This window comes from Durio zibethinus, chromosome 22 (assembly GCF_047325235.1).
Source record: "Durio zibethinus cultivar Kanyao isolate XHJ-2024 chromosome 22, ASM4732523v1, whole genome shotgun sequence".
NCBI lineage: Eukaryota > Viridiplantae > Streptophyta > Magnoliopsida > Malvales > Malvaceae > Durio > Durio zibethinus.
Window position 1 is genome coordinate 10,196,121 of NC_143183.1, and position 26,133 is coordinate 10,222,253.

Below are 26,133 nucleotides of genomic sequence, written 5' to 3' on the forward strand. Positions count from 1 at the left end.
CAACTATTTGAATAATTGTCTATTTAAAATTATTATGACCTTTTGTTTTGTCATAAAACAATTGTTTCAGTTCATATAAGCTTATTTAGAATAAAATAATACTAATTTATTAATATTTCAAAAATTTATAAGTGATTTAAAAAGTGAATTTGTTTACCGAATCAGTTTAAATAATTATGGCTATCTCAACAATTATTTATTTCAAATCGTTATTACCTTTTCTTTAGTCATATAACAATTGTTTTTTATCATATGAGGTTGTTCAAAATAAAATAATACTAATTTATTAATCTGTTAACATATTACTTTATTAATATTTTGCAAATTATCGTAATATATATTAGTTTAATATATATTAATATTTTGTAATAGTTTAAATATTGCTTTTATATTAATATATGTTAAATTTTAATTGGATTATTTTATTTTGGATAAACTTTTATGAACTAAAACAATTGTTAATAATTATTAGTAATAGAATATAAATTTTAATATTTATTACCATTAATAAATAGTTATGATTATTAAACTAAAAATAATTAATATTTTTATAATATTAGTAATTTAAATAATAATTAAAAAATATTATTATGATAAATTTTAATTATTATGATTATTATATAGTAACTTAATTAATAATAACAATTAATTACTATTTGAACAATAGTATTATAATAAATAATTAAGAGATAATAAGTAATACTTTAAATATTATAATAGAATAATTAATTTAGTTAATTATTATTATAATTATTAATAATTATCTGCAATTGTACCCATGAGTCATCTCCACAACTATACAAAATGGCTGTGGGAATCATCCAAAGTGCTTTCCATATTACATCCTTACTAGTAAGTGTTAGAAAGAATGCAATCCATTAACCTTTTGTCCAATCCCTCCGCCATTCTTCATGACAAACTCGTTGATAGGAATGAAATGGACAAAGAATGGCCAAAATGATATTTTCTCTTTTCCACAAGTGATTTTTGATCCAACAAAACAATTGAACACATCTATAAATTGCCCCTCGCCCTTCCTTCAACAAAAATTTAGCGATCTAATTGTTTTTGCTGAGATGGTTGGTGAAAGATTTATACCCCTATCCAATTGCTTATTTATTATAATTTTAATAAATAAAAATTAATAAATTAATATTAAATTATGAAATAAACTAGTTTAAATTTTAATTAATATAATTATTAATTATATAATAATATTAATTCATATAATTAAATACTAAATTATATTATAAATATTAATAAATAAAAGGTAATCATACAATTAATTTGTAACTTACTATTTATAAAATAGTACAATCATCATGAATTTATTAATAACAATAAATTATTATTGACTATTTGAACAATTATCTATTTAAAATCATTGTGAATTTTTTTTGTCATAAAACAATTGTTTTAGTTCACAATAGTTTATCAAAAATAAAATAATAATACTTTTCTTAATATTTTTAAAATTAAGAGATTTAAAAAATAAATCAGTTTACTGACTTAGTTTAAATAATTATGGCCATTTGAACAGTTAAAATCATTATTACCTTTCATTTTGTCATAAAACAATTGTTTTTCAACATACAAGCTTATTTGAAATAAAATTGTTAGTACTTTTTGTTTTGTCATAAAACAATTATTTTTGAATGTATAAGTTTATCTATTTGAATTTTTTCCTATAATATTTTATAAATATTTAAAATATTATATGTTTAAATTAATTGAAATAAATTCTATTTATTGATAATAAATAGTCTATTTTGTTACAAATTAATTCAATTATTATTATTTGTACAACAATTATTCAATATTTATTAATCATTTATTAATAAGAATTTTTATAAACAATTTAAATATTATTTAAATATTAATAATACTAAATATTATAAATTTAGGAAATTTATAATAATTAATTGTTTTAAAATATTAACTATTTTGTTATTATATAATATGAATATATGTTATACTAGGTTATCTATTAATATGTAATTTGCTTATTCAATTAGTTAAGACTATTAGATTTTATATTTTATTATAAAAACTAATAATTTATTCAAATTATTTATTATAATTAATTAATAATATTTAATATATATTTAATTATATACTTATTAATAAAATAATAATAAATATAATTATTTAATTAAATAATTGTTACGAATAATATATTATAACATATTTATATAATAATATTAATTATTAAAAATATTTTTATTTGTAATGATAAAATATATTTATTAATATTTATTAATTTTAAATTTATTAATTAATTAATTTAATTAATTATATACAATTCAGATACTTATATACAAAATATAAAATAATAAAATAATATCAATATTATTTAGTGTTAAAAAATTAGAAATAGATATAATAAATGCTTATAAGCAATTTTATTTATTATCAAATTTAAATTATTTTAATTTATGATATTAATTATAATTATAAACATATAATATTATTATATTAGTAATTATATAATTATTATTAATAATATTTCATTAAATACTATAAAATTAATGAATATTAAAATTAATTATCAGTAATAATAATATATCAATAATTATAATAATAATAATATTTAATCTTCATTTATAAATATAGTATAATAATATCTAATTTATTAGTTAAATTAATTAAAATAATATGTAAATTAAATAAAAAATAATTTTCAAAATATTATTAACTATTTTAAATAATATTTACTATTATAAACAACAATTATATATTATTTATTTCAATTAATATATAGTAATATATAATTAGTAAAACTAATTTAAAATTTAAGTAATAAACAATTGTTTATTTATTCTATCAATTATCTATTTTAAATAAATTAATTATTTGATAATATAATTATCAAATATTACTATTTTAATACTATGTTATTCTAATCCAATAATTATAATAATAATTATAATTGAAGGAAATGATAATTCTATTATTAAATAAATTTATTAATAGTTGATATTAATAAATATCAAATTATTACGGATATATTAATTTAAAATTTATTAAATTATTATAAATATCAATTATTTAATAGGAATTATAATAATTATAATTATAATTAATAAGTATAAATAATTATTGGATAATTTTAATTAATATTTTAATAAATTATTTATCAATAATTTGAACAATTATTATTCATTGTTATTTATAATAAATATTACTATAATTGATTAACAAATAAGTTAATCAATAATATACTAATATAATATTATTATAAATAATAATAATTATTAGTTATACTAATAAAAAATCTATAGTTATTATTAATATATAAATAATAAATGTCATATAAGAAAATTTAATAAATATTTAACTATTTATATTTATTATTATACTCGAATAATAATCTTCAAATATTTTATTAAATATACATTAAATAATTATAATATATTTTAATAATTTATGTATTTAATTTAATATTTAAAATACAAATTATTTTATATACTAATTTATAGTATTAAATAATATATAAAATAACTATTAAATTATAATTATATTTATATAGTATTATTTGAATAATTTACTAAATTTATTATTTATATTAATATAAATATATAATATTCAATCATATGATAATTTATATTAAATTAGATTATACTAATTTAATATTAATTGTTATAATTAAATATTATTATTAATTAATTATATTATAAATAGTTATGACTATTTGAACAATTATCAATTAATTATAGTTAAAATAAACTTGATATATCTATTTAATTGGAGGATTTTATTTATTAATTTATTAAAATAATATAATTAAGTTAACTAATTATAATATCAATAGACTATTAGAATTACAACACTAATAATTTATTAGTTATTAATTAATAACATTGATAAGCAAGTTATCTATTCATATGTACTAATAAATTTTATTAGTATGTAGTAAAATGAATGTATAATGTATAATTATCAAATTATAAAAATTATTAATAATCATTAATATTCTTATTAGTAATTAAATTATAATAAATATATATTATATATATTTAAAATAATTATCATTTTAAATTATAATATATTCAAAATTTTATAATATTATAATGTTAATTAACAAATACCTAAAAGTCAATAATATTTAAACTTATTAATATAATTCAATCAAAATAATAATAAAGAGCTTGTTATTTAATAACAATTGTAATTTATTTGAATAATTATACCTAATATTGATATTATTATTAGTAATGATTTTAAATAGATAATTGTTGCAATAGTCATAACTATTTGAACTTGTTCAGTAAATAGATTTATTTTTTCAAATCTCATACTTATTAATTTTTTGAATGTCAATACATTATGACCCTTATCTTATAAATTGAATATTTTGAAATAGTTGGAGATTTAAATAATAAATATGTTTACCAAACAAGTTTAAATAGTTTAAATTATTAAATTTTATTATTTAAATAATTATTAATTTAAAAGATAATTATATTCCTTATAGTCTTAACTATTTAAATATGTAAATATAATTTAATAATGATAATATTTATTGTTTAATATATTTATTAATACTCTTATTGTCTTATTATATGTTTAATATCAAATTATTTATATTTTTTATAAATTAATAATTAATATATAATTATTCGTAACATTAAAAATATTATATAATTATTATAAGTTATAAATATCGTATATCAATAATTTATGAATATTATATTTATATAATAATTAATTATACTATTTATTATAAGTAACAATTAAATTAATTAAGTTTAATATATTGTTATTAATAATTATAACAATATTATTATTCAAATTTATTGTTATATTAAAAATGTTAATTAATAACAAACAGTTTAGTCATAACTGGATATGATAATTAATTATTATCAATATGTTCAAATAGTTAAATTATGGTTATATATTTCACAGCACATATTTATTAAATTATATATTATTAAAATGAATATATACTTATTAATCAATAAAGTTAATATTAATATCAATTCATAATACAATTTAATAATAATGATTATTATAAAATATTAATCTCAAATATTATAAATATTTAAATCTATTCATATAATATGATTAGAATTCAAACAATTATCTAAATTATTATTATAAAATTATTGATTAATAAGTATATATTCATTTTAATAATAGATCATTTAAAATTATAATTTATATATTATTTAAATTATATTTAAGACTACATTTTCATTATAACAATAATGAAAATATCAATGATTATATTTTTAATTATTTTTTAATTTATATATTATAAATTGAAATATATATTATTATAATAAAATAATTAATTTATTAAATAATAAATAATTATTAATAAATTATATAACAATATAATTATTATAATATATTATTATAAATATTGTTATTATATTTAATTATTAATAGCAATAATTATTCTATTATTAAACTAATATCTAATTAACTATTATAAATAATAATATATATTATATTATAAAACATTAAAATAATAGTATATAAATTATATAATTTATTTTATTATAATATAAAATATTTATAATAATTATTGTAATATATAATTTTATATATTATAAGATAATTATTGATTATATTTAAAATAAAACAATATATATTCATATAATATTATTTAATAATATATTAAATAGCACATGTTTAACTATAATAATGTTTTAATATAATATTGAAATTTTGTATGAATAGAAACTATTGTTTTAACATAATATAAAATTATTATAATATATAACATTATAATATATAGAAAATAATTTTATAAAATAACTTAATACTATTTTTATAATATTATAATAACTATAAAGAATAAATAATATTATTGTTTATTATATAATTATAATTAATATATATTATAAATCTAATAATAAATATAATTTGTTTTATTAATTATTTAAATATATAATTATTAATATATAATTTTTATATTAAATTATTTGATTAATAATTTATTTATTTAAATAAATTATATAGATATACTAATAAATTAATTAAAATTAATTATTAATATTAAATAACTATTAATTATAATACATAATTATATTATATTATATATAAATTGTTAGCATAGTAATCATGTATTTAAATGATTTGCATAATTTAAACATTATAATTATTAATAAAATAATATTTATGGTATATATATTATATCAATTTAATTCAATAAAATTAAATATAATTTTAATATTTTAATATTTATATTATAGTAATGATGTTAAAATATTTTAACTATAAATTTATTATAGAAATTAAATATTTAATTTTTAAATTAAACAAATTTAAACTTAAATTAGAATAATATTCAAATAGTTATGAATATTTGAATTATAAGATTTCAAATATTAAAAATTAATAACTAGGAGATTTAAAAGGTAATATTTTTCTAATTATTTAGCTGTTGTTTTATGACAACTCAATTAAAAAACTTTTAATAAGTTTAAATTACAAAAGTTACAATACAAATTTATTAACAAATTATTAATTTAGTATGATTTGAAATAAATAAATGTTCAAATTGTTATAAAACAACTATAAATTATAATATTATACAATATTAAATAATATAGTATATCTTAAATTATATAATACTATTTTATTATTATGTTATATAAAATATAATAATTATATTTAATCTATATTAAATTAGTATAATCTAATTAAGTATATTATATAAAATTATATATAATTATGTATAATTATAATTTTCAAATAATATTTAATTAATTATATTATATTTATTAAACTAATATACAAATTGTACTAAATTATAAATTTATATAATTAATATTATTAATTATAAAATTGAATAATTATAATTAAATTATAATATCTATCTCCAATTGTTATAATTTTTGTTTTGTCCTAAAACATTTAATTTCTGTTCAACAAGCTTATTCAGAGCAAAATATTACTAAATTAATAATATTCTAAACATTAATAAGTAAGGATTTAAAAAATAAATGTGTTTGCTGAATCAGTTTAAATAATTAAGACTATTAGAACAATTATCTATTTCAAATCGTTTTGACCTTTTGTTTAGTCATAAAATAATTACTTCAACTCATACATGCTTATTCGAAATAAAATAATACTAATTTATTAACATTCAAAAAATTATTAAGTAAGAAATTAGAAAAAAAATCTATTTACCGAACAAGTTCAAATATTTTTGACTATTTGAACAATTATCTATTTAAAATCATTGTGACCTTATATTTTATCATAAAACAATTGTTTCAGTTCATAAAAGCTTATCTAAAATAAAAAAAAATGACTTTATTAATATTATAAAAATTGATAAGTTAGAGATTTAAAACATAAATCAATTCAGATAATTATGGCCATTTAAACAATTATCTATTTCAAATCATTATGAACTTTAGTTTTGTCATAAAACAATTGTTTTTCATCATACAAGCCTATTCAGAATAAAATAATTCTAATTTATTAATATTTGAAAAATTAATAAGTAGGAGATTTAAAAAATAAATCTATTTATCGAATCAGTTTAAATAGTTATGACTATTTGAACAATTATATATTTTCAATCGTTATAACCTCTTGTTTTGTCATAAAACAATTATTTATCTTCATACAAGCTTATTCGAAATAAAATAATACTAATATAGTAATATTATGAAATTTAATAACTGATAGACTTAAAAAATAAATTTGTTTACCGAACTAATTCAAATAGTTAAGGCTATATGAATAATTATCTATTTCAAATTGTTATGACCTTTTTGTTTTGTCGTAAAACAAATGTTTTTTTTCATATAAGTTTGTTCAAAATAAAATAATATTAATTTATTAATATTTCAAAAATTAATAAGAGATTTAATAAATAAATCTATTTACCATACTAGTTCAATTAGTTATAACAATTTGAATATTTATTTATTTCGAATCGTACTAAATTAATAATTTGTTAATAAATTTGAATCGTACCTTTTGTAATTTAAACTTACTAAAAGTTTTTTAATTGAGTTGTCATAAAACAACAACTAAAAATTAGAAAAAATATTACCTATTAAATCTCTTAGTTATTAATTTTTTATATTTGAAATCTTATAATTCAATATTCATAACTATTTGAATATTATTCTAATTTAAGTTTAAATTTGTTTAATTTAAAAATTAAATATTTAATTTCAAATCTATTTTAAAGTAAAAATATTTAAAGATTTTTTTTGTCATAAAACAATTGTTTTTGCTAATATAAGTTTGTTTGAAATAAAATAATATTGTTTTATTAATATTTAGAAAATAAATCTATAAGAGATTTAAAAAGAAAATCTGCTTACCAAACCATTTCAAATAGTTTTGACTATTTCAATAATTATTTATTTCAAATCGTTATAACCTTTTATTTTATCATCAAACAATTGGTTCTGCTCATACTATTTTATTTAGAATAAAATAATACTAATTTAATAATATTTCAAAACTTAATAACCAAGAAAATTAAAAAATAAATCTAATTGTCGAACCAATTCAAATAGTTAAGACTCTATGAATGATTATCTATTTCAAATCATTATGACCTTTTCTTTTAATGTAAAACAATTGTTTTATTCGTGCAAGCTTATTTGGATTAAAATAATACTAATTTAACAATATTTTAAAAATTAATAAGTAAGAGATTTAAAAAATAAATTTGTTTACTGAATCAGTTCAAATGGTTAAAATTATTAGAATAATTATCTATTTCATATCATTTTGATCTATTGTTTAGTCATAAAATAATTGTTTCAATTCATACAAGCTTATTCAGAATAAATTAATACTAATTTATTAACATTTGGAAAATTAATATGAAAGAGATTTAAAAAAAATAAATCTATTTACCGAACAAATTCAAATAAGTAAGTGATTTAAAAAATGAATATGATTACCAAATTAGTTCAAATAATTATGGCCATTTCAATAATTATCTATTTCAAATTGTTCTTACCTTTTGTTTGGTCATATGACAATTGTTTTTGATCATACAAGCTTATTCAGAATAAAATAATACTAATTTATTAATCTTTCAAAAATTAATAAGTAAGAGATTTAAAAAATAAATCTGTTTACAAAATCAATTCAAATAGTTATGACTATTAGAGTAGTTGTATACTTCAAATAGTTATAACTTTTTGTTTTGTCATAAAACAATTATTTCTGTTCATATAAGCTTATTTGAAATAAAATAAAACTAATCTAATAATATTCTGAAAATTAATAACTAAAAGATTTAAAAAATAAAATTGTTTGCCGAACTAGTTCAAATAGTTAAAACTATATGAATAATTATCTATTTCAAATCATTATAACCTTTTGTTTTGTCATAAAACAATATTTTCAATTCATACTAGCTTATTTAGAATAAAATAAAATAAATTTATTAAAATTTCAAAAATTAATAAGAGAATTAAAAAATAATTTTGTTTACCTAACCAATTTAAATAATTATGACTATTTGAACAATTATCTATTTTAAATTGTTATGACCTTTTGTTTTGTCATAAAACTAATGTTTTTGATCATATAAGTTTGTTCGAAATAAAATAATACTAATTTATTGATATTTCAAAAATTAATAAAAATTTTAAAAAATAAATCTGTTTATCAAACTGGTTCAAATTAAGACTATTCAAGTAATTATTTATTTTAAATCATTATAACTTTTTGTTCTGTTATAAGATAATAGTTTCTATTTATTCAAGCTTATTTAGATTAAAATAATACAAATTTATTAATATTTTGACAATTAATAAGTAAAAAATGTAAAAAATTAAATATGTTTACTGAACTAGATCAAAGAGTCATGACTATTTGAATAGTTATCTATTTCATACCGTTATGACCTTTTCTTCTATCATAAAAAAATTATTTCAATTCATATAAGCTTATTTGAAATAAAATAATATTAAGTTATTAATATTTTGAAAATTAATAATTAAAAGATTTAAAAAATGAATCTGTTTACTAAACAAGTTTAAATAATTATAATTATCTGAACAATTATCTATTGAAAATCGCTATAACCTTTTGCTTTGTCATAAAATGATTTTTTCTGTTCATACAAGCTTATTTTGAATAAAATAATACAAATTTATTAAATTAAGACAATTAATAAGTAAAAGATTTAAAAATAAATCTGTTTACTGAACAAGTTCAAATCGTTATAACTATTTGAACAATTATTTATTTCAAATTGTTATGACTTTTTTTTGTCATAAAACAATTGTTTTTGTTTATACTAGCTTATTCAGAATAAAATGATATTAATTTATTAATATTTTGATAATTTATAAGTAAAAGATTTAAAAAATAAATATGTTTACCGAAAAAGTTCAAATAATCATGACTATTTGAATAATAATCTATTTCAAATCATCGTAATCTTTTTGTTTTGTAATAAAATAATTGCTTCAATTCATATAAGCCTATTTGAGATAAAATAATATTCCAAAAATTAAAGAGTAACAAAATTAAAAAAAAAATGAATTTTCTTATCAATCAAGTTGAAATAGTTATGACTATCTAAACAATTATCTATTTCAAAACATTATGACATTTTGTTTTATCATAAAACAATTGGTTCTATTCATGCAAGCATATTTTGAATAAAATAAGATAAATTTATTAATATTCAAAAAATTAATAAGTATAATTTTAGAAAATAAAGCTATTTTCTGAACACATTCAAATATTTATGACTATTTGAACAATTATCTATTTCAAATCATTATGACCATTTGTTTTGTCATAAACCAATTGTTTCTGTTCAAACAAGCTTATTTGGAATAAAATAATTCTAATTAATTAATATTAAAATTAATAAGTAAAAGATTTAAAAAATAAATTTGTTTATTGAGTGAGTTCAAATAGTTATGATTGTTTGAACAATTATTTATCTCAAATCGTTATGATCTTTTGTTTTGTTATAAAACAATTGTTTCTATTCATACAAGTTTATTTTTAATAAAATAATACTAATATATTAACTTTCTAAAAATTAATAAGTTGAAGATTTAAAAAATTAATTAGTTTATCGAACCAGTTCAAATAGTCATGTCCATTTGAACTATTATCTATTTCAAATTATTATGACATTTTATTTTGTTATAAAACAATTATTTTTTATCGATCAAGTTGAAATAGTTATGACTATCTAAACAATTATCTATTTCAAAATATTATGACATTTTGTTTTGTCATAAAACAATTGGTTCTATTTATGCAAGCGTATTTTGAATAAAATAATGTAAATTTATTAATATTCCAAAAATTAATAAGTAAAATTTTAGAAAATAAAGCTATTTTTTGAACACATTCAAATAGTTATGACTATTTGAACAATTATTTATTCAAATCATTATGACCATTTGTTTTGTCATAAATAAATTGTTTATGTTTAAATAAGCTTATTTGGAATAAAATAATTCTAATTAATTAATATTCCAAAATTAATAAGTAAAAGATTTAAAAAAATAAATTTGTTTACCGAGTGAGTTCAAATAGTTATGATTGTTTGAACAATTATTTATTTCAAATTGTTATGATTTTTTGTTTTGTTATAAAACAATTATTTCTATTCATACAAGTTTATTTGGAATAAACTAATACTAATATATTAACATTCTAAAAATTAATAAGTTGAAGATTTAAAAAATTAATTAGTTTATCAAACCAGTTCAAATAGTCATGTCCATTTGAACTATTATCTATTTCAAATTGTTATGACATTTTTTTTTTGTTGTAAAAAAATTGTTTCTATTCATACACAATTATTTATAATAAAATAATACTAATTTATTAGTATATCAAAAATTAATATGAGATTTAAAAACTAAATCTATTTATCGAACTAGTTTGAATAGTTATAACTATTTAAACAATTATCTATCTCAAATCGTTATGATCTTTGTTTTGTCTTAAAACATTTGTTTATGTTCATACAAGCTTATTCAGAGCAAAATATTGCTAAGTTAATAATATTCTAAAAATTAATAAGTAAGGATTTAAAAAATAAATGTGTTTGTTGATCCAGTTCAAATAGTTAAGACTATTAGAACAATTATCTATTTCAAATCATTCTAACCTTTTGTTTAGTCATAAAATAATTGTTTCAGTTCATACACGCTTATTCAAAATAAAATAATACTAATTATTAACATTTAAAAAATTAATTAGCAAGAAATTTAAAAAAATAAATTTATTTACCAAACAAGTTTAAATAGTTATGACTATTTGAATAATTATCTATCTAAAATCATTATGACCTTTTTATTTTATCATAAAACAATTGTTTTAGATCATAAAAGCTTGTCCCAAATAAAATAATATTACTTTATTAATATTTTAAAAATTGATAAGTTGAAGATTTAAAACATAAATCAGTTTATCGAATCAATTAAAATAATTATGGCCATTTGAATATTTATCTATTTCAAATCATTATGAACTTTTGTTTTGACATAAAATAATTGTTTTTCATCATACTAGCTTATTCGTAATAAAATAATATTAACTTATTAATATTTCAAAAATTAATAAGTAGGAGATTTAAAAAATAAATCTGTTTATCGAACCAATTCAAATAGTTATGACGATTTATATTTTAATTTCTTATAACCTTTCGTTCTTTCATAAAACAATTATTTTTATTCATACAAGTTTATTCGAAATAAAATAATACTAATGTAATAATATTTTGAAAATTAATAACTAATAGATTTAAAAAATAAATTTTTTGCCTAAATCAATTCAAATAATTAAGGCTATAGGAACAATTCTTTATTTTAAATTGTTATGACATTTTGTTTTATCATAAAATAAAATTTTCAGTTCTTACTAACTTATTCAAAATAAAATATAAAAAATTTATTAATATTTCAAAATTTAATCAATAAGAGATTTAATAAATAATTTTGTTTGCTGAACCAGTTGAAATAATTATGACTATTTGAATAATTAAAATAAATTAGTTTAACTGTTGTAAATGGTAGAGTGACCTTGTTGCCATGATTCACTAAGATTTAGCCCTTTGTCGCTTTAATTTGTCCCTTTCCCCCACACCCACCAAGGCCTTCTCACTTCATTTTTTTTAACCACACCCCTCTGGAGTTGGGGATGAATGGTGTTCCCCATTGCAACCAATTTGGTTAGGCAATAACATCCTTCCTTCGAATGTCCAAGTAAACAGCAACTAAATGCCCTCGGTATTTATTACAAGGATGGGCTCGCCCTCAGTGTGAACACTTGCCTTAATCTCCATCAACACACACTAACCTTCGATGTAGGTTGTTACCTCGAATGCCATCAACTGCCTTTGGCCCTCGATTGCTACATGGGCAACCACATCTAACATTGTCAGCGGATGCCAGCCTATTATTGCCTTGGACACCATTAGTAGATGCTGACCTTTTTGTGTGGGATGTTGCCTTTGACACCATCACCAAATACATGCAATGTTTGAGTGGGTACTTGACTTAATCACTATTGGCATAAGCTGGTCCTTAATGCTGGTTGTTGCCTTGGACACATTTATGGTAGATGTTGACACTTGCTATGGCATGTGTACCATGACCTTTCCACCCAAGGCACTTGTCTACCTTTCGATCACCATTGGCATGAAATGATGCTCAGTGTGTGTGTCACAAGCTTCGGTCTTAAGCCAAACCACATACGGCCTTGGACAAGAAATTGACTCGTGTGCCTACATTAGCCTACAAAGCTCAAGTGCTCATCATAATTCTAGCTTGTCAAAGATTATGCTGTAGTACTAAGCCTTCTAAAAGCCTACAAATCTGATCCTCCCAAGATTGTATTCAGGCATGCCTGCACCTGGGTCTGACCATCACTCGTACCTTGAATATCAGTGCTCGAACTTAGGTCTGACCATGTGCCCACGTATCGCTCACCAGCACTCGCACTTGGGTCTAGCTTAACTCTACCAAACTTGAACATGTGCTTGAGCCTCTAGAGTCTTGATCATTGTTTACACCACTATTCTGGACTAGTTCCTTGTGACTTAGGCTTGCAATAAGCTATAAGGTCTAGTCTTCTCAACTGTCAGACCCTACTCTTCTAGAACTGAAACTACTACTCAACTGAAAAAAACCCTTGGGCTTAGACCAGTTTGTAGACTATGATACATGCACATTCCTTAACCACCATCAGGGCATGTTAGCCCTTGGTCTAGGCACATGCTTCAACCACCATGCTGGGTCGCACACCATGCGAGGGTATCTTGGGCCTGAGCAGCATACCATGTGCACCACAACCAGGTAGTAGGTGGGTTTAGGCACATCTTCATATTTTTGCCATGCTAATAGCATTTTTATGGTTTGTAAATTCATATAAGTGCTCACTAGCTCCCACACCTAGGCTTGGCTTAATTATGTCAAACCTGAACACCATGCCTGAGCCTTTGGAGAATTGATCATTGCCCATACCACTGTTCTGGGCTAGTTCCCCATAACTTGAGCCTCCGTAAGTCTCAAAGCTTGGTTCCTTTGGTTGTCGGACCTTGTTCAACTAAAACCGTGACACAGGTGCATGCCTTGACCACCATTAGGACATGTTAGCCCTAGGTCTCAACACATGCTTCGACCACTATCGGCATATGTTGGCTTTTTATGCGGGTAGTTATTTCAAACACCATTGGCACATGCTAGGTTGTACACCACACAAAGGTATCTTAGGCTTAAGCCATGCACCATGCATACTATGATAGGGCAGTAGGTGGGTTCAAACACATCTTCATATTTTTATTGGGCCAATACCATTTTTATGGCTTGTAAATTGATATAAGCACTCACCAATGCCTGCACTAGGAGCTACTGTAATTCTACCAAACTTGAACACGATGTTTAAGCCTTTCAAGTTTTGATCACCGCCAAATCCAATATTTTGGGCTAGTTCCTTATGACCTGGGCCTTTAGTAAGCCTTAAGGCTTGGTCCCCCTGGCTGTTGGATCCTATCCGCCTAGAATCAAAATTGTTCCTTGACTCGGAGAGAACTCTTAAGCCTAGACCAACATGCAGACTATGATATATGCACATGTCTTGACTACCATCAAGATATGTTCACCCTTGGTCTCAGCATATGCTGGCCCTTTGTGCAGGTAGTTCACTCAAACACCATCAGCACATGCTGGGCCACGCATCATGTGCTCCACAATCAGACAATAGGTGGGTTCAGACACATCTTCATATTTTTGCCATGCCAATGCCATTTTTATGGATTGTAAATTCATATAATGGTTCCCTAAACCTTCCTGTGAAGTTTCACGGTAAGATGACTCATTTCTTATTTTTTATAATTTTTAGGATTTTTTTAAAATTTTTTTAAGAGTTTTGGCCTCAAATTTGGTATATGTGATTCTTGTATTTTTGTTAGCATCCACAAAAAAATTTAGCTAAAATGTCAAAGTGTGGAAGATTTTGTGTCCATTTGAAAAAAGGTCCCCATTTTAGACACTTGAATGGCTACTTGCTACAAACCGATAAAAGCTCTTATGCTTTTTAAAGGGGTTGAGTAGTCGAGGTTGCGTAGGGGATAAAGAGCCAATATAAGGGTCAAAGGCCAACACCCATCGCATATCATGTGCGTACACCCCCTAACCCCTCTCCTAATCATCAAAACCCCCAATGTTGTTGATCAGGTTCTTTGGTGATACTTCAGTGATGGTGCCCTAGGCAAAAAAATACGACATTAGTGCATGCCTGAGCTCAACATGTGCACCGTGGCCTAGAATCAAACTTTGACCAAGGCCTTGACCATTATTGGCACAAGCTAACCTTTGGTACAGGCACTTGCCTCGACCACTATCGGCACATGCTGGCCTTTGATGCATGCATTTGCCTTGATCATCATTAGAAGAATATGGCCCTTCATACGAACTGTTGCCTCTATCACTATTGGCACATCCTAGCCTTTGCTACGGGTACTTGCCTCGAATACCATCGACACATGCTGGGTCTTGGTACAAGCACAAGCCTTGACCACCACCAGCACTTGTGGACCCTTGGTGTGGGATATGCCCATTTGAAAAAAGTGTCCCCATTTTAGACACTTTAATGTCTATGCTAGCATATCTATAAAATCTCTTATGCTCTTTAAGGGTTGTTTGTCTGGGTGCTCTCTCTCCCTTCTTCGGAGGTAGTAGGTGTGCGTGATGGGCCTTTCATTTTGTACATCCATGGTAATGTCCTTGAGGCAAAATATATGCCATGCATGCCTTTTGGTCATGTTTTTCAGAGACTAGTTGCTTCAGTGACTCACAAGAGCCTATAGCCTTGACCGATTGGCATGCAGTCAAAAAAGGTCGAGCTCAAGCCTGTGCCTACGACTAATGCTATCCCATACCCTAAAACCATGTCTCTGAATCACGTAATAATTCCCTGGGGTGGTGCAAGCAAAAGCCATGATAACGGGCTTAGGTTGGCCAAGTCTTTCAGGTATTTAATAGTCTCATGATCATTTCTCGTTGACCATAAAAAATGCCTTGGCCTGGCCAAGCCAGTGAATGCAATCAATGCTGCCTAAGACCCCAGGAACAAGTCTTTGAATTGGGTAACATCCTTCTAAGGTGGTGACAGCAGAGTTTGCATGTGCAGTCTTGGCCAAACTAAGCATTGGTGGTATTATGCCATTGTTGCCTATTGGATGGTAGATGCAGTCTCATAACCTTTGCTTGTGTTTTTCCCCTGCTAAGTGGTTGTGGTATGGCTCATGCGTCATTTCCTCTGCTTGGTCATTGTGTAATCGATTGGGTGGGTTGTGGATCGGTGTGTATGAATGCTACCACTTGTATGCAATGGGCATAAGAGTAGTGCTATGGTTATACGTGTTGACAGGCTCTATGCTTGATGCATCAAATTGTCGATCATCACCCTCTTCAATCTCCTTTATGCGGTCATCATACCCTAGGGGTACGATTGAGATCTTGTGTTAAATACCTAAATTGAAGAAAATTGAATGTCTTGCCATCCCTCATCTGCCTTGTGTTCGTAATGGTTACGAGTCAGACTTTAATTGTGCTTCAGGTCCCAAGTGTGCCATCTAAACCCCTGTGGCCACATTGGTACACTAGTGTTCATTCATGCTCTCGAATGCAAAATGTTTTATAGGCACTAGCCCTCAGCCCTCGTTCGTTTAAAGCTATGCATTTTACATGCTATACACACGATGCTTGTGCTCCATGTTGGCTTTCTCTACCATTCAGTCGGTGTGTTAAGGCTTATGCAGTCCCAATGTCCTAAAAGAATGCTCCTTGGTTGATCCTGCTAGTAGTCTTATGCTTGTCTCAAAGATTAAGCCATGCATGTGTAAGTATGAACTAATTATGGCTCATTAAATCAATTATAGTTTGTTTGATGGTATCTACTACTCAGATAACCATAGTAATTCTACAGTTGAAGCATATAACAAACCCTTGCTTCTAGAAAGGATGCATTTATTAGATAAAAGGTTGACACGAGCTTTGCCCTTTGCTCTAATCATTCATTATAACTCGACAGATCGCACGGCCTTTGTGCCAGTGACGCATCATTCAAAAATTTACCCTATCAACTTTTGATGGTAGAATAGTGGCCTACTATGGTGGTGATCGATAACGAAGAATTATGATTAGATTCTGGAGAGGGAACCTAAGAAAAGGCTAACACATTCAAGGAGGGTTGCAGGTAAAAAAATTACCCAATTTTGACATGAAGAGGTTGTGATAATAGATAACAATATCGGGCTCTATGAGTCTAGTAATTGAAATAAATACAATCTAAACCCTTAATGATGATCCATTGGAGGACAAGTTTGGTGCCAACAGCCATGGTAAGTCTAGCCCTAGTAGCATATATTTAAGTTATTATAGTTAAAAAACTTGTAGTTGGAACTAGGGTTGGGTCATTTGATCCACCTCACGGTAAGCACCAGTCTACTTGTCTTTATAACCAATGATGCGCTCCTGACCTTAGCTAGCCAGCTTATTCCTCTGGTGATGTTACTTTGTAAAACTTAGAGTGCTCAAAGTAGGCCTATGTTTGTATACATTAGCATAAGATAACATCATAGGATTTTGGTGCTATTGTGTTGGCCTTTGGGATTAAAGTAATGATTAACAAAGATAGTTAGAGGTATTTGTATTTTATAGTCAGAGGTGAAATTATTGGATTTATGAAAGATGAACAACAGCGAAATCATTTACCAAAGATGTTTTCATTAATCAAGAATGAAAGTTGGGAGCTTGAAGTTGATCAAATACCATCCTAGTCTTAACTATAAATGATGTCGACCAGGGATCAACCAATGTTACTTTTAGGACTTCGTCGACACCTTATGAAAAATCAAAGTTTTCGGATTCTAAGGAGAGTATGGTTTCAAGGCTGAAACTTAAAGGAATTGATGGAAGGGCACCACCAGGAATGGAACTTGTAGTTTAATTTAACTCAACACAAGGAAACTTATCAAGTTCATACATAATAAGGATTGACATTCTAAGAGCTCTTTTTTTATTCTATAAGTGGTGGTGCTTGGCTGTTCTTAGTTGGTAGAGTGATTTATCTACTTAATTCTATTAACAAACGAGACCTCAGCCTATTAACTAGCTATGAGGAGATGATCCTTAATGGCTAGCTTCTTAAAGGGACTATGGTTGCTTAGACCAAGAAAGTTTGAGGTAATAACAGGTTTATGATGTCTTTAGATGTTTTGGGCTACATGTGTGCTACACTGATGTATTCAACAAGTCTATAGCCTTAGCTAACAAGCTTGGGTAATCTTTGAAATTTCATCATGATAGGCATAGATCATTACAATTATTAGTCTTCAACGAAGAATTCCTAATAAGTGCGAGTCATCAGCTTACGTTGACTACATCTCTACCTTTTGTACACACCTCCTGTCACTCCTACCAATTGAATGGTCCAGTGAAATGTTCAGATTGTAGTGACATGGACGGTTCACTACCTGTGATGTTGTGAGAAGTCCACTAAACCTTATCATTTAGAAGAATGAGAAGTCATAACAAGGTTTCCATAGGTGAGCTTGTAGAAGGATCATTGTCAAAATTGGCTCAACGAATGACCCATGAATGTGTTAACGAAACACCAAAGGGGTAAGGGTGCCTCTATGGCCTGAGCTCTTTCTGGCCTTAGGCATGTGCGACAATTGCTTTGTTCTACCTCCTAAGTAAATGAAATGATCAATATCATTGCTTGTGACCAAATAACAAACCTTGAGCATGAATTGTGCTAAGGAACCTAAATGAAAAAGAGCACATGTGCTATCGCCACCCTATTTACGGTGTATGCGTGGGCAGCGCCATGGCTCTTTTTGTCAAAAAAAACCAAAATGACTATTGGTAACAGATATCTTGGCTCTCATATTAATAAAAAATGTAGTGAAATGTGACATTTGGTGTGAATTGTAGAATCTCATGAACTATTGAGTCTTTGAACACAAGTTGTGCCCTAAGCCCTTAGGCCAAGGGCACGCCTACCTAGGTGTCATGCATCATCACCCTCCAACCTCTTGCCTATCAACTCTGATTGAGGGGGTGAAATATAGCTTCCCATGATCTCGTCGATCGTGATTGGTCCAAAAATGAGTCCCTAACAACGATAGTGTCATAACCATCAATGGTAAAGCTCACTACATGCCTTGTTCCGATGAGACGTGCCCATTGTTCATCTAGACCCCATCGAACCCCCCGGATCGTTTAGTCAATGCTCACATTATGACCCATTGAGTTTAAGCATATCAATAAGTAGAGAAAAATAAACTTACCAGGATTCCCATAGTAACAACGATTGAACTGGGAAAAGCCTAGCTTGAGAATCGAGCATATCTGTGTTCGAATTGTAGTCTGTAGAAGCATCCTTAGTGGCAGACTGAGCCTATGTCCCTTGGAAAAATGGCACTATAGAGGGTGAGAGCCCTGTTATGCCTGGACCTTATCGCACCATAAGACGTCATTTGCGAGTCGAGTTTTTTTTGGGAATACAACCCCAATCAGATAGTAAATTTTGTCCAAGGCTGAATACAGGTGAGAGACCAATAGCGAACAAGTTCCGTGAAGGAAAGATGAAAGGACTTTGAAAATAGAGTCAAAGAGTAATTAATAAATTATTAGTAATTTAATAAGTTGAAACAATTCAAATACTAGATAAATAGAAAAAATTATTTTATCACAAAATAAAAGGTCATAATGATTTGAAATAGATAATTATTTAAATAACCATGACTATTTAAACTTGCTCATTAAATAGATTTATTTTTAAAATTTTTTACTTATTAGCTAAAAATTAAGAAATTAATGTTATTTTAATCTGAATAAGTTTGAATAAATAGAAACAATTGTCTTATAATGAAACAAAAAGTCATAATGATATGAAATAAATAATAGTTCAAAGAGTTATAACTGTTTGAATTTGTTTGATAGACAGATTTATTTTTATATGTTATACTTATTAATTGTCTGAATATTAATTAATTTGTATTATTTTATTCATAAAAGCTTGTATGAACAGAGGCATTTGTTTTATAACAAAACAAATAGTTATAACAATTTGAAATAGATAATTGTTTAAATAGTTATATAACTATTATAAACTTAAACAAATCACCTTAGGTTTCAATTCTAATTACTTGAATATTAATTATTAATAACAAAATATATAGATGAAATAAATAACAATATTAAAATAATTTAATAAATATTGGTCATTGTAAACAAATTAATAATAATTACTTGAATATTAATTGAAAATAATTAAATAAGAATAAATAATAATTATTAATTTAAAAGATAATTGATTTAATTATTGACCATTTAACAAAATGGCCATAAGAATAATAAATTTTTAGATATATTTTAAAATAATCATATCTTAATAATTTAATAAGTAAGAATTTGTTATAATTGTTATAACAATATATCGATAATTATTTTATTGTCATCTTAGTAACTTATTTGGAATAAAATAAAATAAATTTATTAATATTTAAAAAATTAATAAGTATGGGATTTAAAAAATAATTTTGTTTGTCAAACTACTCAAATAATTATGATTATTTGAATAATTATCTATTTCAAATCGTTATGACTTTTTCTTTTGTCATAAAACAAATGTTTTTGTTCATATAAGTTTGTTTGGAATAAAATAATATTAATCTATTCATATTTTGAAAATTAAGAAGTAAGAGATTTAAAAAATAAATCTATTTACTAAACCAGTTCAGTTAGTTATAACTATTTAAACAATTCTTTATTTCAAATCATTATGACCATTTTTTTGTCATAAAATAATTGTTTTTGTTCATACAGTCTTTTTCAGAATAAAGTAATGCTAATGTATTAATATTTTGAAAATTCATAAGTAACAGATTTAAAAAATGAATTTGTTGGCCTGACCAGTGTAATAGTTATGATTGTTTGAACAATTATTTATTTCAAATAATTATGACCTTTTGTTTTATCACAAAGCAATTGTTTCTATTCGTAAAAGCTTCTTTGAAATAACATAAATCTAATTTATTAATATTCTTAAAACAATGAGTAAGAGATTTAAAAAATGAAACTATTTTTCAAACAAGTTCAAATAGTTATGACTATTTGAACAATTATCTATTTCAAATCATTAGGACCTTTTATTTTATCATAAAACAATTTTTTCTACTCATACAAGCTTATTTCAAATAAAATTATACAAATTTATTAATATTTAGACATTTAATAAGTAAAAGATTTAAAAAATAATTTTTTTTACCAAATAAGTTTAAATAGTTATAACTGTTTGAATACTTATTTATTTCAAACCATTATGACATTTTGTTTTATCATAAAACAGTTGTTTTTCTCCATACAAGCTTATTTGGATTAAAATAATACTAATTTTTTACTATTTTGATAATTAATAAGTAAAAGATTTTAAAAATAAATATATTTACCTAACAAGTTCAAATAGTCATAAGTATTTGAGTAATTATCTATTTAAAATCATTTTGACCTTTTGTTTCATCCTAAAACAATTGTATCAATTCATATAGGCTTATTCAAAATAAAATAATACTAATTTATTAATATTCCAAAAAATAATGAGTAAGAGATTTAAAAAATGAAACTATTTTTTGAAATCAATAATTGTAAGCGATTATTAATATTAAGACAATAATAAGTAAAAGATTTAAAAATTTATTAATATTAAGACAATTAATAAGTAAAAGATTTAAAAAATAAATCTATTTATCGAATAAATTCAAATCGTTATGACTATCTGAATAATTATTTATTTCAAATTCTTATGACTTTTTTATTTTGTCATAAAACAATTGTTTCCATCCATACGAGCTTATTCGGATTAAAATAATATTGATTTATTAATATTTCAACAATTAATAAGTAAAAGATTTTTAAAAAATAAGTTTACTAAACAAGTTCAAATAGTCATTACTATTTGAATAATTATCTACTTCAAATCATTGTAACATTTTGTTTTGTAACAAAACAATTGTTTCAATTCATGTTAGCTTATTTGAAATAAAATAATACTAATTTACTAATATTTCAAAAATTAAAAAATAAGAAATTAAAAAAATAAATCTATTTATCGAACAAGTTCAAATAATTATGACTATCTTAATAATTATCTATTTCAAAACATTACAACATTTTGTTTTGTCATAAAACAATTGGTTCTATTCATTCAAGCTTATTTCAAATAAAATAATATAAATTTATTGATATTCCAAAAATTAATAAGTAAAAATTTTAAAAATAAATTTATTTAAAAATTAATGTTCCAAAACCAATTGTTTCTATTTATACAAAATTATTCAAAATAAAATAATAATATTTTATTACTATTTTGAAAATTAATAACAAATTTAAAAACTAAATCTCTTTACTGAACCAATTCAAATAGTTATGACTATTTGAACAATTATCTATCTTCAATTGTTATGATTTTTGTTTTGTCCTAAAATATTTAATTTTTGTTCAACAAGCTTATTCAGAGTAAAATATTGCTAAATTAATAATAGTCTAAACATTAATAAGGATTTAAAAAATAAATGTGTTTGCTGAATCAGTTCAAATAGTTAAGACTACTAGAACAATTGTTTATTTCAAATTATTTTGACCTTTTGTTTAGTCATAAAATAATTGCTTCAACTCATACATGCTTATTCAAAATAAAATAATACTAATTATTAACATTCAAAAAATTATTAAGTAAAAAATTAGAAAAAATATCTATTTACCGAAAAATTCAAATTTTTTGACTATTTGAACAATTATCTATTTAAAATCGTTATGACCTTATATTTTATCATAAAACAATTGTTTCAGTTCATAAAAGGTTATCTGAAATCAAATAATATCAGTTTATTAATATTATAAAAATTGATAAGTTAGAGATTTAAAACATAAATTAGTTTATCAAATCAGTTCAAATAATTATAGCTATTTAAATAATTATCTATTTCAAATCATTATGAACTTTTGTTTGCCATAAAACAATTGTTTTTCATCATACAAGCCTATTCAAAATAAAATAATACTAATTTATTAATATTTGAAAAATTAATAAGTAAGAGATTTAAAAAATAAATCTGTTTATCGAATCAATTCAAATAGTTATGACTATTTGAATAATTATATATTTCCAATCGTTATAACCTTTTGTTTTGTCATAAAACAATTATTTATCTTCATACAAGCTTATTCAAAATAAAATAATACTAATCTAGTAATATTATGAAATTTAATAACTGATAGATTTAAAAAATAAATTTGTTTACTGAACCAATTCAAATAGTTAAAGCTATATAAATAATTATCTATTTCAAATTGTTATGACCTTTTGTTTTGTTGTAAAACAAATGTTTTTGTTCATATAAGTTTGTTCAAAATAAAATAATATTAATTTATTAATATTTCAAAATTTAATAAGAGATTTAATAAATAAATCTATCTACCATACTAGTTCAATTAGTTATAACAATTTGAACGGTTATTTATTTCAAATCGTACTAAATTAATAATTTGTTAATAAATTTGAATCATACCTTTTGTAATTTAAACTTATTAAAAGTATTTTAATTGAGTTGTTATAAAACAACAGCTAAATAATTAGAACAATATAATAGTTATTGTAATTAATTAAAATATTTATTACTAATAATTTATAAATATTTATAAAATATTATAGGAAAAAACTACAAATAATAGAATTTATTATAAACTTATCCTAATACCTAATAATAATAATATTATTATTATTTATTATTAATATCAATATTAATTATTATTAATTAATTATATGTTAATAATTTAATTAAAATTATTAATTGTTTAGTTGTCTAAATAGTCATAACTATTTAAATTTGTTCAATAAACGAATTTATTTTTTCAAATCTTTTGCTTATTAATTTTTTGAATGTTAATAAATTTAGATTATTTTATTCCAAATAAGCATGTAAGATATAAAACAAATATTTTATGACTAAACATAAGATTGGAACGATCTGAAATAGATAATTATTCTAATAGTTTTAACTATTTGAATTGGTTCGGCAAAAAAATTTCTTTTTTAAATCTTTTATTAAATTAATATTATTTTTAACTGAATAAGCTTCTATGATAAGAAATAATTCTTTTATGACAAAACAAAGATCTTAATGATTTGAGACCGATAATTGTACAAATAGTCATAACTATTTGAATTGGTTTGATAAACATATTTATTTATTTTTTAAATATCTTACTTATTAATTTTTGAAATATTAAAAAATTAGTAATATTTTATTTCTAATAAGCTTGTATGATCAAAAACAAATATTTTATGATAAAACAAAAGGTCATAACGATTTGAAACAAATAATCATTCAAATGGCCATAATTATTTTAATTGATTTGGTAAACAAATTTATTTTTAAATTTCTTACTTATTATTTTAGGAAATATTAATAAATTGGTATTATTTTATTCCATCTAAGCGTGTATTAACTTACATAATTGTTTTATGACAAATCAAAAAGTTATAATGATTTTAAATAGAAAATTGTTCAAATGGTAAACAAATTTATTTTTTTAAATCTCTTTTTTGAATGCTAATAAATTATTATGAATTTATTCTAAATAAGCTTGTATGAACTAGAACAATTGTTTTATAACTAAACAAAAGGTTAGAATGATTTTAAATATTTAATTGTTTTAATAGTCTTGACCATTTGAACTTATTTGTAAACAAATTTATTTTTTAAAGTTCTTACTTATTAATTTTTAAAATATTATTAAATTAATATTATTTTAATCAGAATAAGCTTGCACAAACAAAACAATTGTTTTACGACAAAAGAAAATGTCATAACGATTTAAAATAGATAATCATTCATATCATCGTAACTATTTTAACTGGTTCAAAAATTAGATCTATTTTTTAATTTTCTTGGTTATTAAGTTTCAAAATATTATTAAATTAATATTCTTTTATTCCAAATAAAATAGCATGAACATAACCAATTGTTTAATGACAAAATAAATGGTTATAACAATTTAAAATAGATAATTATTCAAATAGTCAAAATTATTTGAAATGGTTTGGTAAACAAATTTACTTTTTAAATCTCTTACTAATTAATTTTCTAAATATTAATAAATTAGTATTATTTTATTTTGAACAAATTTATCTTAACAAAAACAATTGTTTTATGACAAAACAATAAGTAATAATGATTTGAAATAAATAATTGTTCAAATAGTTATAATTATTTGAACTGGTTTGATAAATAGAATTATTTTCTAAATCTCTTATAATTTTTGAAGTATTAATAAATTAGTTTTAATAGTAAATGTATTATTTTATTAATAACTAATATTTAAATTAACATTTAAAGATTTGTTAATATTATTAATAAAGTAGTACTATCGATTAGTACTTATTAAATATTTTATTGTTATCGATTAATATTATCGATATTACAGTATAATTTGAATAATATTAATAATAACTATTAATTATTAATTTATTTTTTAATATTATATAATAAAATGACTTAAAATATATAATTGTTTAAATAGTCATAATTATTTGAACTAATAATAAGGTATTAGTACTAATGTTAATTATAAAATTAACTTATAA

General features: G+C 22.4%; 2 pseudogenes; both read left to right on the forward strand.

Moving 5' to 3' along the window:
* Nucleotides 1–17,261: 17,261 nt before the first annotated feature.
* LOC149512597 (18S ribosomal RNA) lies at nt 17,262–19,050 on the forward strand (annotated as a pseudogene).
* Nucleotides 19,051–19,341: 291 nt separating this feature from the next.
* LOC149512598 (5.8S ribosomal RNA) lies at nt 19,342–19,497 on the forward strand (annotated as a pseudogene).
* The last annotated feature ends 6,636 nt before the right edge of the window (nt 19,498–26,133 follow it).